General features: G+C 41.4%; 1 protein-coding gene and 1 long non-coding RNA gene across 51 annotated transcripts in view; both read left to right on the forward strand.

Annotated features, from left to right (window-relative positions):
- The window catches only part of ARHGAP26 (Rho GTPase activating protein 26), an 840,200-nt gene that overhangs the window by 584,216 nt on the left and 236,722 nt on the right, over positions 1 to 19,262 (forward strand). The window lies entirely within an intron of this gene.
- Positions 5,655 to 6,293, forward strand: LOC144329560 (uncharacterized). Its single transcript, XR_013394920.1, has 2 exons — positions 5,655 to 5,892; positions 5,935 to 6,293. It is a non-coding gene; the product is annotated as an uncharacterized LOC144329560 (long non-coding RNA).

Consider the following 19,262-nt stretch of genomic DNA (forward strand, 5'->3'; position numbering starts at 1 on the left):
AAACTTCAGTGGCTTGTTGTTGTTGTTGTTCTTGATATTTTTGAGGTTGGGGATGTATGTAAAGAATTAACAAGTGGATTGCATCTTGGTAGGCAGAAAGGAAGAATACAACATTTTATTTTCTGCCAGTGTGTATAAACAGCCCACACCAGGGACTTTTTGTAGATACTGTTAGTCATGTTAAGCAGATGAACAGGGTGCATATAAAGTGTTTGCTGAACATGAGAGTTGGTTGTAGGAAAATTCCCACTGAGCCCAGTGCTGCACACGTATTCAGCACTCGTGAACCAGGCTTTCTGCTAGATTACAGGGATAGAAAGATAATAAATCCGAGTTTCTGCCCTTTAAGGGCTTATGCTCTAGGAGAGGGTAATGGACATGAAATGAAATAAATGGAGTATAGTTTTATTAGTGAGCATGGTTTGTTTCCAAAGGCCAGAAACTGGCTCAAGGAAAAAAGAGAATTTTTTGGTTCATGTATCTGAAAATTCCAGAAGTAGCCTTTGAGTCTTTCTGTTTTCCTCTCTGTTGGCTTCATCTTTAGGTTACATGTTTGTGTGTGACCCACCAGCCATCCACTTCTGGCGGCTCCAACCTCATATCACCCTTAACAGTCAGCAGTCCTGGCAAGAAGACATACTTCTTCCCCTGTTGTTCCAATAGAAGTCTTGGAGTTGGGTCACATACCCATTCCTAAGCCAGTCATTGGGGCCAGGAAGAGGGCAGATAGAATATGCTGATTGGCCAGGGTGTAACAGATGGGGGAGCCACCTGGGCTGTCATTTGGGGAGGAATGGTTCTCAGAGGGAGAATCAGGGTAGTGTTACCAGAAGTGGGAATGGATGTAGGGCAAATAGAAACAAGGACCACTACAGCAGTAATCTACTAATAGAAGTTTCTGTAAGATATGGGTGGACAAGGGAGAGGATGTGACTGTCACTCTAGAAAAGGCTTTCTGGAGAAGGTGATGCCTAACCAAGTTTCTAATGAATGAGTCAAGGAATCAAAGACTAAAATAGCCATCTTTCAAGACACAGGATTCTTTCATATGAAACTTTTAAAAGTGTGATTGTGTGTGTTTAAATTCTGGTTTCAATCCCATTTTGGTAAAATTTAAGATTCTACAAATTATTTAGGTGGCATTGGAGGTTTGAGTTTAAGTGAATATGAAGACTGAGATACAAATTTGAAAATAATTTTTTTTTCAGAGATGTCCGTTATAATGATACTTAATATGGTGGATCTGTGTATTTGGTACATATTCTAAGTAGGAGGAAAATAACCTAAGTTATAACTGTTTCTCCTTATCACCGATCATTTGTAAGGGACTGTGCTAAGTACAGTACTATAAACCCTTGGTGTGTTGGTGGGGCAAAATAATGATGGTTAAAAGTAAATAAAACTAGCATGTTTTTGAAGAGAGTGAAATTGTAGGAGAAGGAAAGCATCTATATCTTGGAAGGTTCCAGATGCCTGGAACTTGACAGTAGCCATTGGGAGACTGCTACCCGCTTTCTGGTCAAGTGTTTTCTTGTTTCACTGAAGCCCTGGATTAGCTGCTATCTCCTCGGCTGGGGAGGCCCCAGGCTAATTAGCAGCACTGCAGGAAGTTTGAGCAGGGTTAATCATATCTTTAAGTGAAATCTTCTGGTAGTGCTAGAGTCTTTTCTGTACCTGCCCTTTTTTTTTTTTTGGAAACTGAGGCTGATGACACCTTTTGAGTACTTACTGTATACCATTCTTTCTGCCAAGAATGTCTCATGTATTGTTTCTTGGTCCTATGAAGGTAGGCACAATTATTATCCCTGTTTTGCATTTGAGGAAACTGAAAGCTTAAAGAAGCCATACCCTCAACTTTTTCAGTTTAGCACCAAGCTAATCTGAGAGTGCTTGAAAGCTTCTCTGATGAGCCCAGAGAAAGACAAGAGGAAGCTGACATTAAGGATGAGGTTGATTTCATTTCCTATGTGATACACAGGATTTAAGATACAGTTGTGGGCCAGGCGCGGTAGCTCATGCCTATAATCCCAGCATTTTGGGAGGTCGAGGCGGGCAGATCAGTTGAGGTCAGGAGTCCGAGACCAGCCTGGCCAATATGGTGAAACTACATCTCTACTAAAAATACAAAAATTAGCCAGGCGTGGTGGCACACGCCTGTTATCCCAGCTACTCGGGAGGCTGAGGCAGGAGAATTGCTTGAACCTGGGAAGTGGAGGTTGCAGTGAGCCGAAATTGTGCCACTGCACTCCAGCCTGGCGACAGAGCGAGACTCCATCTCAAAAAAAAAAAAAAAAAAAAAAAGGTACAGTTTTGAGGTTACTTGATGAAGAGGAGCAAGTCAGAAGCAGTGAGGGGTGACTGCTGGCTGGCCTTCATCATGGGAAGGCCTGCTCTCCCTCTGTTTCCCTTGCCAGGCCATTTAAGATGCTACTTTGCTCAGAAACCAGTTGCTGTCTGCACATTTTCTTCTAATATTTGAGTAAAAGGAAATTCGTCTGAGTAGGGAACTTGGAGCCAACAATAGGGGACTGCCTTAAAAGACTGTTATCTCTTTGGGGGGCCTTTTTTTGTTTTTTAATAAAGTCTTAATTCCAAACCTTTGTTTTGTATTCCTTATTTTTTAAAATAACTTTTATTGTGTGTGTTTAAGGCATACAACATGATTGTAAGATGCATATATATAGTAAAGCAGTTACTGTAGTGAGACAGATTAACACAGCCATCATCTCACATAGTTAGCCATTCTCCACCCCCCAAGAGCAGCTGTAATCTCATTTAGCGGAAATCCTGAATGCAATACACATTATTAACTTTAGTCTTCCTATTGTATGTTAGATCTTTAGAGTCGTTCATCCTATATATTTGTTACTTTGTATCCTTTGACTTCTACACCTCATCATTTCCTCTCCACTACCCCAAACCTGGTAATCACTATTTTGTTTTCTATCTCTGTATATTTGACCTTTATTCTTTTTTTTCAGATTTTACATATAATTGAGATCATGCAACATTGTATTATTTTAATTTTTTCTGTGATGTTTTTAAAGTGGTAAATATTTCTGTGTATTGGAAATAAGGTTCTCTCAACAAATTTTTATTTTATACCATATTTTATTAAATTTTAGTTGTTAATAAGGATTGATTTGGGGTTGTTTTAGAGTAGCAATTCTCCCTAGTCCAGTTAACTGAGAGTTAACTGCAGGATGAAAACGGACCCTGACAGCTCAGAGTGGACTAGAACAAATGCTAGACCTACAGGTAAGGATGTTTGTTGCAGCGTTTAGTGGAAAAGCTAAGATAGATAGAAGAGAAAGTTAAAAAGGCATTGCTCAAAATAGCTTACTAGTATGGGACTGACTCTTTCCATTATGTGTATCCATACCGTGGAGTCCTGTGCAGCATTTTCTACGTGATGCAGGTCTGTGTGTCCTGTTAAGAAAAGCACTGTGACAGTAGCGACATCCAAAACTTCTTGAATAATGTGATCTCATTTGAGTAAATAAAAGGATGTTTATGAAGTCTGTACAAATGCCTTTCCTCGTATATGAATAATTTCTAGAGATGATACTCAAAAACCATTGACATGTTCGGGGAGCGAGGATAGAGAATTTTAACTTTCAATTTTTAAATTTTTCTGTATAGTTTGATTTTACTCCATGCACTCGTTTTATTTCAAAAATAACAGTCCTAAAAGTAACACTTATTGGTTATGAATGAAAGAGAAATTTCAGTAATAAAATCTACTTAAATTCCATAATTAAAATAAATCCATGGTGTGGTTTTAAGTAGCTAGGTCTGTTACATATCTTAAGACCCAGGACATTTCTTTTCTCTCCCTCCTCCCAGGCTTTATGACACTATAGTTATTTATTTCATAGATGTTCAAAAGTAGGTCAGCAAGACAACCAGAAAAAGACTCTCCTTTGGTTTCGGGAGAGTTGGGCGGGAGGCCGCTAGCAGAGGACATAGGTTGGCTTCCTTGATCTTCCTCTGCCTTTTTGTGTTTGTTGCTGGTTTCTAACCATTTTCCTCCCTTTTCCCACATACATTTTGAAGATTATTTTAGACTGGGCAGTGTCCTAACATTTTTAGCTTTTGCCTTCTGTGTTTTTACAGCATGTTTTTAGAGTCTGTTTATTTTCTTAGTGTCTATTTGATCAGTTCCTTTAAATTTTGTATCTAGTGCTTTATTGCTTCTTATCCTGCTTGCTTCTGCTATAGTTTAGTGTGCATCTGACTTTGGTCATTCCCTTGCTATCCTGTTCCATTTATTCCTTTTATCTTTGTACTTCAGTGTTTTTTTTTTTTTTCCTTTAAATATCTGAATAATTCAGTGTCTCCAACCTAAATAGCCAGTGAAACTTTTCTTGACCTCCCTGGTTACAGTGGCTGAAATGATACAAGCAACCATCAGGCAGGAAGGACTCTGGTTCTCAATGCTGTATTACTGTTCTGACAGCTAAACCCTGGCAGGATGATGCCTACAGGCTCCTAATATGGAGCATGAATGTTTGGAAATATTGGAAAATTAGAGGCAAGGGCCCTCTTTACATGGGCTTTTCATGGGAATAGATGAATTCATATACAAATATTGCTTGATGTTTTATTTTAAGAGGCAGTAACTTTACAAACTGATGAAATGTTTACAATGTGTTTTTTCTGAACATTAACTCATGTAAAGTGTTTGTGGTTCTCATGACTCCCATCATTGGTGGATGAGGAAGCGGAGCCTCCTCCACGTTCAGGCCTTCTGACTGCAGGGCTCCCACCTGAGCTTTTCCTTCCATCCTCGCTTGTCTTCACATCAGTACTACTGAAAGTATTTGGCAAGCTGAGCTTCAGGAAAGTGATACATCTTTGGAAATATTTTTTCCTCCTCAACTATTTAGCATCACTAATAGTTTCCCCTTTTGTTCCTTTCGCCCTCCCTCCCTCAGGCCTTGTTATTTTTCAAGACCTTCCATTCCATTTTGCTAGCCTCCCTTGTTCTACATACATACCTCCCTTCTCATTCTTTTCATTCCACCTGAAGAGTGGGAAATGGCTTTTTGCATTAATCCTGCCTTGCTTTTCCTGTAAGATCTAGCAAAAAACTTCCCTCTTCCCAGAAGTCTTACCTGACATGGTACATCCAACTTCAATCATTTCAAATCTCCATTTGCTCTCCCCATACAGTTCTGAAAGATTCTATCTTACATATGGGGTGGTTGTGGAGGGGAGGCAGGTTGGTAATGGAAATGGTGGTAGACTGAGCGAGGAGATGTGGTATCTGCTGCCCTTGTGCTGCTAAACGGCATGGTCTTGGAAAAGCTGCTCACCCCCTCTAGGCCTGTGGTTCTGCAGCTTTAATATTAAAGGGGTAGGACTAGAGAACTGCTTCTAGAGTGGTGATTTTCAAATTATGTTTCAAGAATCTTTGGGACTCTACAGTTGCTGAGGTGAAAGAAACCTTTCTCCCTGCTGCTTCCAGAGCTGTCCTGCTTTCGTCTTGCTGGTGTACTTGGGTTTCACATTCAATTTTTATCTGTCTGTCTATTTTTGATAAGATATATTCTGTACTGATAGTTTCAAAACCATCAGATTAAATGACCTGAATATGGTTGTTGTTTCTTACACACAATTAGCTACTTAATAAATAGTTTTAATTCAACTTAGCTTTGATTCTTTTTTTTTTGAGATGGAGTCTCACTCTGTCGCCCAGGCTGGAGTGCAGTGGCTGGATCTCAGCTCACTGCAAGCTCCGCCTCCCAGGTTCAAGTGATTCTCCTGCCTCAGCCTCCCGAGTAGCTGGGACAACAGGCGCCCACCACCTTGTCCGGCTAGTTTTTTGTATTTTTTAGTAGAGACGGGGTTTCACTGTGTCAGCCAGGATGGTCTCGATCTCCTGACCTCGTGATCCGCCCGTCTCGGCCTCCCAAAGTGCTGGGATTACAGGCTTGAGCCACCGCGCCCGGCCTCAGCTTTGATTCTTTAGCAAACTATAAAGATGATCCCTGAAAGGTTAGTCTTAGCTTTGTTCTTTAGATGTTTCTTGTGTGCATCATCTCCCAATCGACAGTCAATAAACTTCATCATTCCCAGTACCTAAGATTGCAGTGTGTATCTTAGGTGTAAGTGTATTATTACCCAGGGTCCCTGAGATTCCTTACTAAAGGATTGTATAGGATAAAAGTATCCACTCTTTGTGTCCCGGGTTGCCTGGAGAGTATTAAGAAAGCATAATAAAATTGGTCGAGGTGTACCATACATGTATTTATCTTACATGAATTCAACTATAAGTGTTCTGCAAATAATAAGAATATAATGTGGCCTCTGAACACCAGTTAACTGCTTTGTCTGGTGCTCAGCTGAAGAAACCACCGTATGGAGGAAAAACTCTCTGTGGAACTTAGTGACAGGCAGTACAGTACCGTTTAAGCAAAGCAAAGTATATTATGCCATATTCCCTGGCTTAAGGGCTTTTCAAGATAAATTCTCACTCTATCTGGATTTTGCCTTAAATGTTAGCTGTAGAACCTAACACCCAAGTAAAGATGTGATAACATCATATTCTGTTTCACTTCATTGGAAGCTCTTTCCCATGAAGGATTCTACAGATTTTTAATACATGGTGATGCTTCCATAAAGTACTCCTTTAAAGCATTTGAAAGAACCTTTTTGAAATAGGAATATGAAACCATTTAAAAAGCACCTCTCTTAAGGAGATTAAGTTTATGAAGTGAATAAGTGAACTCATGTCATGCTAGCAGCCTGTGTAGAGGATCTTCTGCTTCTGAGGGGCAGGGGTTATCGGCTAAGGAAGGACAGATCCTCTTGATCCCTATTTGGCCCTTTTGCTAACCCTGAAAGTAGCCCAAGAGCAAGGCCTCTGAAATGCTAGGACGTTTGACCCAATCTTTATTACTACATTTTTGTATAGTCTTGATGAAGTCATTAACGTCCATACATGATAAATGTATCCATCCAATCTAAATTCAGGGAATAAAAGCCCACCTAAGTAAGACTGTGTATTGAAAAAATGCAACGTTCATAAGATATCCTGTTGGGAAAAGATATTTTTTTACACGCCAAAAATATAAATTGAGACTTTTCTAAACTAGATTGGAAAGACAGTTCTGTAGAGACATCTGGTTCCCTGTAGGTGGAATTTCAACTCTTAAAAGCGAGCATATCAACTTAAATAGTACGTGAATTAGAGAATTTAGATTTTGAACCTGCTGGTTCAAACTTTTCTGTGTTTGCCGTCATTCTCAGGTAGGTTCTTCTCATCATGTCAAAGATAGGCCTGTGGAGACCAGGAGAAGCTCCTGGTGTGTACCCTACCCACTTGCACGGAAGAGTACACTTCTGTGGTGATAGTTCCAGCAAAAGTCCCGGGGCAGGCTTTTTCAATGGCCTGGACCAGGTTCTGTATTCATCCCTGAAGTGGTCACTGTGACTGAGGCCACTCCTGAGTCATATGCGAGCCCTGGGGTTAACTCCACCCAACCACACAGACAGAACTGAGGGAAGGAGTACACTAAAGGAAAATTGAGAAGTTTTAGTTAGAAAGTGGGGATGGATTCTGGGCAGGCAGAAAGAACAGATGTTCCTCATAATGAGCAATTGCAAAGGCTCATACAAGACAAGTTTCAGAGGGGCTATTGATGGTGTGGGTAAAGAAAATTATATAAAAGTAACACCTCAACCCGCAGCTCTTCCTTGAGATTATGGTTCCTTTTATTTCGCAATTTGTGGCATTGCTGGGCCAATGAAGAGAACTTCAAACAGATATTCCACATTCTTTTATTGGCACACAGAGAGCCATCAATTAACCTTACTTTAAAAAAAAAAAAAAAAAAAAAAGCACTGGAAGAATCCTGTTTTGAAATCTTGATTTACTTTAAAAGCACATAGATGGTTGTTGACAGATTTTTGTTGGTCCTGGGGCTGCCACAGGTCAGCCAGGTGTTTTCTTCCACCTGTGGGATACAGATATTTGGACATTTGCCTCTGGTCTTTGCGTTGAACCCAGCAGTTTCCTGGGTGAGGAGGCAACTTTGTGTGCTTAGCTTCTTCCAAAGCAGCTGTCTCCAGAAGTTGCTAGCCGTCTCCTGGTTAGGAAAGAAGATGGAAGGTGGTAGGGAGAGGAAGCAAAAACATTTCACACTGCCTCCCCAAAGACAGATCTGTTATCCTGCCTTGACCACAGAAATTCACGGAGGAAGTCAGTGAGTCAGAGATGCGCTAGGGTGTAAGTTGTCAGCATAGTTCAGCGAGCTCTGGTATCTTGTGTTTCTCTGCTCGCACCACTACTGCTTTCCTTCCTGGCTACTTTCACCAGCATGAAGACATTGGAGCAGCACCTTGAAAGGTTTCATCAGCCCATGGCCGGGATGGTTGACAGATCACCTGCAAAGCCATGGGAAAAGGACCTGGTTCCTCTTGACTCCTCTGACTTATTTTCAGTGATTCCGACATCTTGAAAATATTTTCTATTTCACTCCTAGGTTCTTGTAGACCTTCCCGCAATGAATGAGCACATTCAGTCTTAAAATTTTTTTTTCTACATTAACTGGTGTGGGGTCAGATCACTTCTCCTTGGGTCTTAACTGTATTCAGAGGGGCTTAGGGTTTGCCCCAAGCCTCAAAGGCCATCAGTGGTAGGTCATGGTCAAAGCATATCCTCTTTTCTCAGTAGCACTGTTGGCTTAAATTCATTCTCCACTTCAACTCTCTTTCTCTTGGGTGATGAGGAGGTATGAGATAATGTGTGAGAAATCCTTGGCCGTCTCTGGAGAGAGGGGCACTGTGTATGTACCTGTGTCCCCATCCAGAAAATATGTCGCCAGGGTTGGCTGGTGCTACTGTCATCATTGACATAACCAATCTGAAACTGGAAACCAAAGCACCAGTATAGAATGGTGGCCAAGAGGGTGGTCTGGTTTCAGACAACCTGGGTTGAATTCAGGCCCCATCCCTGACTACTTAGAATAATTTTATGCCCCAGATTCTTACCCATTAAATGGAGATGAATTTAATACTGACTTCATAGAGTTCTCAGTGCAATTGAATGAGATAATCCATTGAAATCAATTGGCATGATACTTTCCACCTTTTGAACACCCTATAAATGTTATTATTATCTTAATCCTGGAGCTTTACGTCAAGAAAGGAGTTTGCCTTTTTTTTTTTTTTTTTTTTTTTTTTGGTAAAAATTGAAATTTTTCAAGATAAAAAGTTGGGGGAAAATATAAAGAAGCATAATAGATGATATAATGACCAGTCGTGTCTCACCAGTCAGCTTCATCAGATCTCGACACTTTACCACATTTATTTTTGAAAAAGGAATTAAAGCCTTGCTGATTCACATCCTCTGATAAAGCAGTGCTAGGGCAAAGGAAAAAGGAGGCGGAACCGTTGAAAACAAAAGTGACTTAAGTCACTTAATGAAATGCAGTGTGTGGACTTGGGTTGGGACCCGATTTAACCAAAGCAATTATACAAAGACCTTTTTGAGGCCTTTATGGAAATCTCAATGTGGGCTGCCTATCAGACGATATCAAGGAATTATTAATTTTGCTAGGTTTGATAATACCGTGGTGAAGATGAAAAAAATAAAACATTATTAGCTTAAAGAAGATAGGAATTTGTAGGAGAGGAATTTGTCTTTTTAATGTTTCTACTTTCTGCCTCCTTAATAAATAACAGTGTTACCTTGACAGTTTCATCTAGGCGTTGTTTCTCCCCTCTCTACATCATCCCCCAACTCTACTGAATTTTGAGGTCCCAGCTGGTGTCAGAGTTTTGCTCTGCAATTGCTTTTTTTCTGCCTGAGGCTGTGTGTCCAGTTGGAGTGAGTCTGCTCAGAAAGTGGATTCTTCCGCCTTGGGAACCCTGTGCATCCAGAGACTATGACACATCTTCCTTTGGACTCAATGTTTCACTTGGGATCTGGCAAACATAGATGTATCTCTTGAGAGCTAGGAGTGCCACCACCTATGGGGCCACATCAATCCCCGCAGAAGAAAACAGCAGGAACAGGCTGATGGGTTGTGAAATATTTTTAAAATTTCTTCCATACACAATCAAGGAAAAAGGAAAATGCAGCAGCGGAGGCCCCAGCTTCTGTTCTGGCTGTATTGTTTGCCTTCCAGACAAAGAGGTATGTGCGTGCGAATTAAGGGAAAAGTGTCCCACTGTGAGCCCAATCCCAGAAGATAATTCCATATGAAATTTATTATCTGCAGGCATTGTTGTGGGCGTGCAAGAAGGGAGGGCGGAGTGTGGGAGGTGGGCAGGCAGTACTTCCTGCCTACTGTAAATCCCTGGCCAGCAACTGGAAGCTCTGGAGTGAGGCATTCAGAGAGGAATGTCACCTGAGGTGGATCATGCTGTGCTGTCACTTTCAAGCCAAATTTATAAATATTTGACCACCAACCAGATCAAGATGTAGAACATTTCCAACATCCCAGAAGGTTCCCTAGTGCACTCAGTCAATACCTCCCTCGCTCCCCTTCTCCCTCCAGGCAACCACTCTTCCGACTTCTGTTGCCATTGATTAGTTTCCCTGTTTTTGGTGCTTCATGTAAATGGAAACATATACCGTCTACTCTTTGTGTGTGACTTCTTTCATCCAGTATAATACCTGTGAGACTCATCCATACTTCCATCTAGCAGTAGTTTGTTCTTATTGTTGTAGAAAGCATTTCGTTGTAGAGAACATAACACTATTCATTCTTTGATTGAACAATGGATTGTTGGTAACTTTGAGCTCTTGTGCGTAAAGCCTCTAGGAACCTTTTTAAAAATTTTTCTTATTTTATTTATTTATTTGTTTATTTATTTTGAGATGGAGTCTCGCTTAGTCAGCCAGGCTGGAGTGCAGTAGCGCGATCTAGGCTCACTGCAACCTCCGTTTCCTGGGTTTAAGCAATTCTCCTACCTCAGCCTCCCGAGTAGCTGGGATTACAGGTGCCCACCACCACGCTCAGCTAATTTTTGCATTTTTAGTAGAGACAGGGTTTCACCATGTTGGCCAGGCTGGTCTCGAACTCCTGACCTTGGGCGAGCTGCCTGCCTCGGCCTCCCAAAGTGCTGGGATTACAGGTGTGAGCCACTGCGCCTGGCCTGGAATGTTCTGCTACAGGTGTTTTGAGGCCATAAGTACTCATCTCTTGAGTATATTCCTGGGAGTGGGATTGTTGGATCATAAGGGACACAATTCTTTACCTTAGTAAATATTGCCACATAGTCCTGCAAAGAAGTTGTACCCATTTTCATACCCACCAGCAATATGTGAGGGTTTCAGTTGTTCCATGCCCTCACCTATGCTTGGAATTATCCATCCTTTTAGTTGTATCCATTCTAGGGCAAGTGTGTATATTGTAGTAGTAGTTGTCATTGTCATTGTAGTGTCTCACTTGGTGTTTATTTGTATTTCCTGGGTGAGTAATGATGTTTGGATATCTTTTGAGAAATACCAGTACCATCTTTTGGCCATGTTTTCATTGCAAATGTATCCTTTTTATGAAGGTGACTATGAACACCAAAAGTCATCATGGAAAGAAAAATGCAGATAGAGAGGCTGCATGTGGCAGCAGTATCAGCTGGTTAGTGATAAAGAACATAGGCATTGCTGCCTGACAGCAGGAGTTCAAGTCCCAGCCTTGCTACCCACTAGTGTGGTGTGAATTCACTTTCTAATCTTATTTCCTTAACTGTAAAATGGGGTTAATAACAGTGCCTATATCACCAGTGTGCTGGGAGGATTCAATGAGACATGCATCCCTAACATACCTCTCTTCAAAGCAACTTGGGCCACATGAACAGAGCATTAACAACACACAAACACAAAATGTAGTCTAAATACCCTAGTGGTCTTTTCTTGAGCCATGCAGGCACCTTCCTCTGCCTCCCTACTTTCAGAAGTGATAAGGCCATGAGCTACCCTCATGATTCGGTTTCCTAAATCTGTAAAGTCTGCTATATTAGCTAGGGTGCAAGTTAGTATTTGGAAAGTTTTTTGAAGGCCTGAGTGTGCTCTTGATAGTCATTATTATTATGAGCAGCAGGTTGGCTCCTTTCCTGCAGAGCAGAATTATCTTCAATCAAGTGACCTTTCTGTATACTTTCTACTTTAAAGGATTAATTGCTGCTTCCTTCCTGTCTCCCCCTTCACTTCTCCAGAACTCTCGGCCCAAAACCAAACTGGAGTTGCTTTTGTCCCTGAGTGGTACCGTGGTACCACCACACCCACAGCCTGGCTCAGAACGAATTCAGCACCCATTCCTTGCTTTTTAAACCTCAGAAGTTCCTGACTCAGTGAAAGGTTCACATTTTCCTATCCTCTTCTCTGCCTGCACTTTACTCTGTAATTTGTTGACATAGAAAATGCCTCGTGCAGACTTTCATTGCATTAGTCCACTTGGAAGTCTTTTCTCCATTCCATTTGACCTCAGGCTGCTTTTTTTGCTGCTGCTGCATGTAAGCTAGACTGATCCAGCTCACCTTATGCTGCTTTTGAAGGCTGAAAAGCCCTGTGACCAGAAGTTTAGCAGGCTGTTCAGACAGTGGACTGATGCCTTGATCTAAGTCCGTTTCCTGCCTCACACACTCTTCCCCATCCCCCAAGGCAAAGGTGGAAAACCCAGCAAGTTACATAAGTTGTTGGAGCAGTCCAGATGGCTGGCTGCTGGCCCAGGCAAACTCAGCTTTGGAGCACTTGGGGATGCCTGCACTGGCAATGAAACATGGGCTCATTTTTAATGAGAACAATAATTTTGTTCAGCTGTATGAATCCCAGTAGTGGAGTGAAATCAGGGCTGTGATCCCCTAAACATGGCTGCTGGCTTCCCTCTGGGGCAGAACAGGGGATGCCTTGTACTGGGAGGGTGTCTTGTCCTACTGTCTGGACTTTACTAAACAGGAAGGAGTGGGCAGGGCTGCAGAACAGGAATTACACCATTGTACAGCCTGGCAGTCCTGTGGAATTGGCTGGATAGTGAAAGGAAGGAATCTGAAAAGGAAGGGAAGGATCTCACCACCCAGTGTGAGCCAATTCCAGCCTCGCTATTTTATCTGCCCAGCGACTGATCTTAGCCTTTTGTTGTATATCTGTCTTCTTCAGAGGTTTTGAAATGGTATGCATTCCTTAGCTTTGAGGCACCATGTGGCTGCAGTTAGTCAGACTAGCTCCAAATCACAAGCTTGGATTGTTGAACCTGTTGTTTCTGGAGTGGGAGGAAGATGGACCAAAAATTGACATGAGACCCTGGGATCTTCTGCCCAGGTGGCCAGGGGTATGGCTCACAGGATGGTCATCTCTAGGTCTGACTTTCCCTGTGTGTTGTCCTGATGTGACCAGGAAGCAGCTGTCCAAGTTACCTGTCCACCACTGATAGCATGTGCAGCCTTGCATCTGGGGTTGGTGGTTATTTTGTGTAGGTGACCTGGGATTGCTGTGCTTGCCCAGCCCACCACAAGGGGTTGCCCTTTGTTGGCTGGTAGCGTGGAGGAGGACAGGTCCCCTGACTGCCGGCTACTCCAGTGCATCTGAAATGGAGACACCTGTATGTCTGTGATCTCTGAGCCTTATCTTCCCTTGCTACCACATGGTGAATTAGACCTGAAGATGCTATGCTGGTTCTTTTTTTTGAGATGGAGTCTCACTCTGTCACCTGACTAGAGTACAGTGGCGCGATCTCTGCTCATTGCAACCTCCACCTTCTGGGTTCAAGCGACCCTCCTGCTTCAGTCTCTGGAATTAGAGGCATGCACCACCACACCCAGCTAATTTTGTATTTTTAATAGAGTCAGGGTTCCACCATGTTGGCCAGGCTGGTCTCGAACTCCTGACCTCAAGTGATCTGCCCTCCTCAGCTTCTCAAAGTGCTGGGATTACAGGCGTGAACCTCCACGACCAGCCTGGTCCTTTGTTTCTATCGTTTTCAAAATGGTCTGAGAAATAGGAAAAAATCCCAAAGTCTACAGAAAATAGATATAAAGGTACAGAAAAGAGAGAACGCAGATTTTCATGCATTTTTACGTCGAAAAAATAAACTGTATTTTTTGATTGAAAGAGTAACATAGAGTAACAGAGTAGAAAATGTGGAAAGTAACTAAAAAGATGAAGAGGAAGATGAATATCACTCATCTTAGAAAACAGTGGTTAATTTGTGATGTTTGTGTTTTCAACTCTTTTCTATCATTATGCATTTATATATATCTAGACACACATCTATTCATATATAAACAAAACGTGCATCCCTTTCCACGTATTGTACTTTAGGATTTTCATTTAATTTTTTATATTTTCTCATATCTGTCAGTTTAGCAGTGAGTTTTGCTGCAAATAACTGACAAACAATGGCTTAAAATAAGTTTTAGGCATTAATATATATGATAGGCCACGTGGGACAAATAGGGTGGCTCTGTGAAGCCATCAAAGACCCAGCTTCATAGCGTCTTTCCACTCCTCCTTAGGGTGAGGAGGATCCTTTAGGATGTAGGCTTTTGTCTTCCTTGTGGGCTGCTACACCTCCTGGCCTCACATCTGTGGTTCAGTCAGGGAGAAGGAAGGCGGGAAGAGGAAGGAGTGGTGTCTGTGTCAGCGAAACAAAGGTTTGCCAGAAATCCCCTGTATATATCCACTTGTGTCTCATTGGCCAGAACTGTGTCATATTCCTAAGAGGAATGTGTGTTTTCAGCTGGGTAAAATCTTGCTCCCACACATCAAGGGTCTGATTAAGGAAAAAAAGAGAATCAGACATTTTACAGTCCATTAGCAGAAGCTGTCACACTTATTTCTAACTATTATTCTACAACCAGAAGTGTTGAGTGACTTAGAAACTCCTTTGATGAAAGAAGAAATAATATTAAGAAAATTGTGAACACTTTCCTCAGAGAAATATATAATTTGTAACATTTTGTGTATAAGACAGATCTGTGCATTCACCTCTCAGTGGGCTACTATCCATGATTCTTTTCTTAGCATAATGCATAGAAGTAGATTTGCTTGATGAACACATACAGTCACACACCGTATAAAGACATTTCAGTCAATGACAGACCACATGTACCACTGTGGTCCCATAAGATTATAATGGAGCTAAAAAATTCCTGTCTCTTAGTCTGTTGTAGCCGTCATATTCCTGCAACACATCATTCGTGTGTTTGTGGTGATGCTGGTGTAAACAAACCTACCACGCTCTCAGTCATACAAAAGTAGAGCACGTGCAATACTTGATGATAAATGACTGTATTACTGGTTTATGTATTTACTACACTCTACTTTTGATCATTAAAGTGTACCCCTTCTACTTATTTAAAAAAAAAAAAAAGGCTGTGAGACAGCGTGAAACCAGACCTTCAGGTAGTATTCCAGAAGAACGCATTGTTATCGTCGGTGACAGCTCTATGTGTGTTATTGCCCCTGAAGAGCTTCCAGTGGGACAAGATGTGGAGGTGGAAGACAGTGATGTGGATGATCCTGACCCTGTGTAGGCCTAGGCTAATGTTTGTGTTCGTGTCTTGGTTTTTAACAACAACAGCTTAGAAAGTAAAACAATAATAAAAAATAGAAAAAAGCTTGTTGAATAAGAAAAACAATACTTTTGTGCAGCTGTAAAATGTGTTTGTGTTTTAAGCTAAATGTTATTACAAGAATCAAAAAGTTAAAAAAAATCAAAAAGTTTGTAAAGTTACAGTAAACTAAGATTAATGTATTATTGAAGAAGAACACTTTTAGTAACTTTAGTGGAGGCTAAGTGTCCAGTGTTTCTGAAGTCTACAGTACTGTGCAGTAATGTCTTAGGCCTTCACATTCACTCATTGACTCTCCCAGAGCAACTTCCAGTCCTGTAAGCTCCATGCATGGTAAGCACTTTATACAGGAATACCACTTTTTATCTTTATCTTTTTTTTTTTTAAGTTCTAGGGTACATGTGCACAACACGCAGTTTTTTACATATGTATACATGTGCCATGTTGGTGTGCTGTACCCAGTAACTCATCATTTACATTAGGTGTATCTCCTAATGCTCTCCCTCCCCAGCCTGCCCACCCCACAACAGGCCCCAGTGTGTGATGTTCCCCACCCTGTGGCCAAGCGTTCTCATTGTTCAGTTCCCACTTATGAGTGAGAACATGCGGTGTTTGGTTTTCTGTCCTTGAGATAGTTTGCTGAGAATGATGGTTTCCAGCTTCATCCATGTCCCTACAAAGGACACGAACTCATCCTTTTTTATGGCTGCATAGTATTCCATGGTGTATATGTGCCATATTTTCTTAATCCAGTCTATCATTGATGGATATTTGGGTTGGTTCCAAGTCTGCTATTGTGAATAGTGCCTCAATAAATATACATGTGCATGTGTCTTTATAGCAGCATGATTTATAATCCTTTGGGATTATCCAGTAATGGAATTGCTGGGTCAAATGGTATTTCTAGTTCTAGATCCTTGAGGAATCGCCACACCGTTTTCCACAATGGTTGAACTAGTTTACAGTCCCACTAGCAGTGTAAAAGTGTTCCTGTTTCTCCACATCATCTCCAGCACCTGTTGTTTCCTGACTTTTTAATGATGGCTATTGGTGTGAGATGGTATCTCACTGTGGTTTTGATTTGCATATTTCTGATGGCCAGTGATGATGAGCGTTTTTTCATGTGTCTGTTGGCTGCATAAATGTCTTCTTTTGAGAAGTGTCTGTTCATATCCTTTGCCCACTTTTTTGATGGGGTTGTTTAATTTTTGTCTTGTAAACTTGTTTAAGTTCTTTGTAGATTCTGGATATTAGCCCTTTGTCAGATGGGTAGAGTGTAAAAATTTTCTCCCATTCTGTAGGTTGCCTGTTAACTCTGATGGTAGTTTCTTTTGCTGTGCAGAAGCTCTTTAGCTTAATTGGATCCCATTTGTCAATTTTGGCTTTTGTTGCCATTGCTTTTGGTGTTTTAGACATGAAGTCCTTGCCCATGCCTATGTCCTGAATGGTATTGCCTAGGTTTTCTTCTAGGGTTTTTATGGTTTTAGGTCTAACATGTAAGTCTCTAATCTATGTTGAATTAATTTTTGTCTAAGGTGTAAGGAAGGGATCCAGTTTCAGCTTTCTACATATGGCTAGCCAGTTTTCCCAGCACCGTTTGTTAAATAGGGAATTCTTTCCCCATTTCTTGTTTTTGTCAGATTTGTCAAAGATCAGATGGTTATAGATGTGTGGTATTATGCTGAGGGCTCTGTTCTGTTCCATTGATCTATATCTCTGTTTTGGTACCAGTACCACGCTGTTATGGTTACTGTGGCCTTGTAATATAATTTGCAGTCAGGTAGTGTGATGCCTCTAGCTTTGTTCTTTTGGCTTAGGATTGTCTTGGCAATGCGGGCTCTTTTTTGGTTCCATATGAACTTTAAAGTAGTTTTTTTCCAATTCTGTGAAAAAAGTCATTGGTAGCTTGATGGGGATGGCGTTGAATCTATAAATACCTTGGACAGTAGGGCTATTTTCACAATATTGATTCTTCCTATCCATGGGCATGGAATGTTCTTCCATTTGTTTGTGTCCTCTTGTATTTCATTGAGCAGTGGTTTGTAGTTCTCCTTGAAGAGGTCCTTGACATCCCTTGTAAGTTGGATTCCTAGGTATTTTATTCTCTTTGAAGCAATTGTGAATGGGAGTTCACTCATGATTTGGCTGTCTGTCTGTTACTGGTGTATAAGAATGCTTGTGATTTTTTGCACATTGATTTTGTATCCTGAGACTTTGCTGAAGTTGCCTATCAGCTTAAGGAGACTTTGGGCTGAGACGATGGGGTTTTCTTTTTTTTTTTTTTTTTTGAGACAGAGTCTCGCTCTGTCACCCAGGCTGGAGTGCAGTGGCCAGATCTCAGCTCACTGCAAGCTCTGCCTCCTGGGTTCATGCCATTCTCCTGTCTCAGCCTCCCGAGTAGCTGGGACTACAGGCACCTGCCACCTCGCCCGGCTAGTTTTTTGTATTTTTTAGTAGAGACGGGGTTTCACCATGTTAGCCAGGATGGTCTCGATCTCCTGACCTCATGATCCGCCCGTCTCAGCCTCCCAAAGTGCTGGGGTTACAGGCTTGAGCCACCGCGCCCGGCCGACGATGGGGTTTTCTAGATACACGATCATGTCATCTGCAAACAGGGACAATTTGACTTCCTCTTTTCCTAATTGAGTACTCTTTATTTCTTTCTCTTGCCTGATTGCCCTGGCCAGAACTTCCAACACTATGTTGAATAGGAGTGGTGAGAGAGGGCATCCCTATTTTGTGCCGGTTTTCAAAGGGAATGCTTCCAGTTATTGCCCATTCAGTATGATATTGACTGTGGGTTTGTCATGCATAGCTCTTACTATTTTGAGATATGTCCCATCAATACCTACTTTATTGAGAGTTTTTAGCATGAAGGCTGTTGAATTTTTCAAAGGCCTTTTCTGCATCTATTGAGATAATCATGTGGTTTTTGTCTTTGGTTCTGTTTGTATGCTGGATTACATTTATTGATTTGCGTATGGTGAACCAGCCTTGCATCCCAGGGATGAAGCCAGCTTGATCATGTTGGATAAGCTTTTTGATGTGCTGCTGGATTGGGTTTGCCAGTATTTTATTGACGATTTTTTTTGCATCAGTATTCATCAGGGATATTGGTCTAAAATTCTCTTGTCTTGTTGTGTCTCTGCCAGGCTTTGGTAACAGGATGATGCTGGCCTCATAAAATGAGTTAGGGAGGATTCCCTCTTTTTCTATTGATTGGAATAGTTTCAGAGGGAATGGTACCAGCTCCTCTTTGTACCTCTAGTAGGATTTGACTGTGAATCCGTCTGGTCCTAAACTTTTTTTGGTTGGTAGGCTATTAATTATTGCCTCAGTTTCAGAGCCTGTTTTTGTTCTATTCAGAGATTCAACTTCTTCCTGGTTTAGTCTTGGGAGGGTGTGTGTGTCCAGGAATGTATCCATTTCTTCTAGATTTTCTAGTTTATTTGTGCAGAGGTGTTTATAGTATTCTCTGCTGGTAGTTTATATTTCTGTGGGGTTGGTGGTGATATCCCCTTTATCATTTTTTATTGCGTCTATTTGATTCTTCTCCCTTTTCTTCTTTATTAGTCTTGCTAGCAGTCTATCAATTTTGTTGATCTTTTCAAAAAACCAGCTCCTGGATTCATTGATTTTTTTGAAGGGTTTTTTGTGTCTCTATCTCCTTCAGTTCTGCTGTGATCTTAGTTATTTCTTGCCTCCTGCTAGCTTTCGAATGTGTTTGCTCTTGCTTCTCT

Source organism: Macaca mulatta, chromosome 6, assembly GCF_049350105.2.
Source record: "Macaca mulatta isolate MMU2019108-1 chromosome 6, T2T-MMU8v2.0, whole genome shotgun sequence".
Lineage (NCBI taxonomy): Eukaryota > Metazoa > Chordata > Mammalia > Primates > Cercopithecidae > Macaca > Macaca mulatta.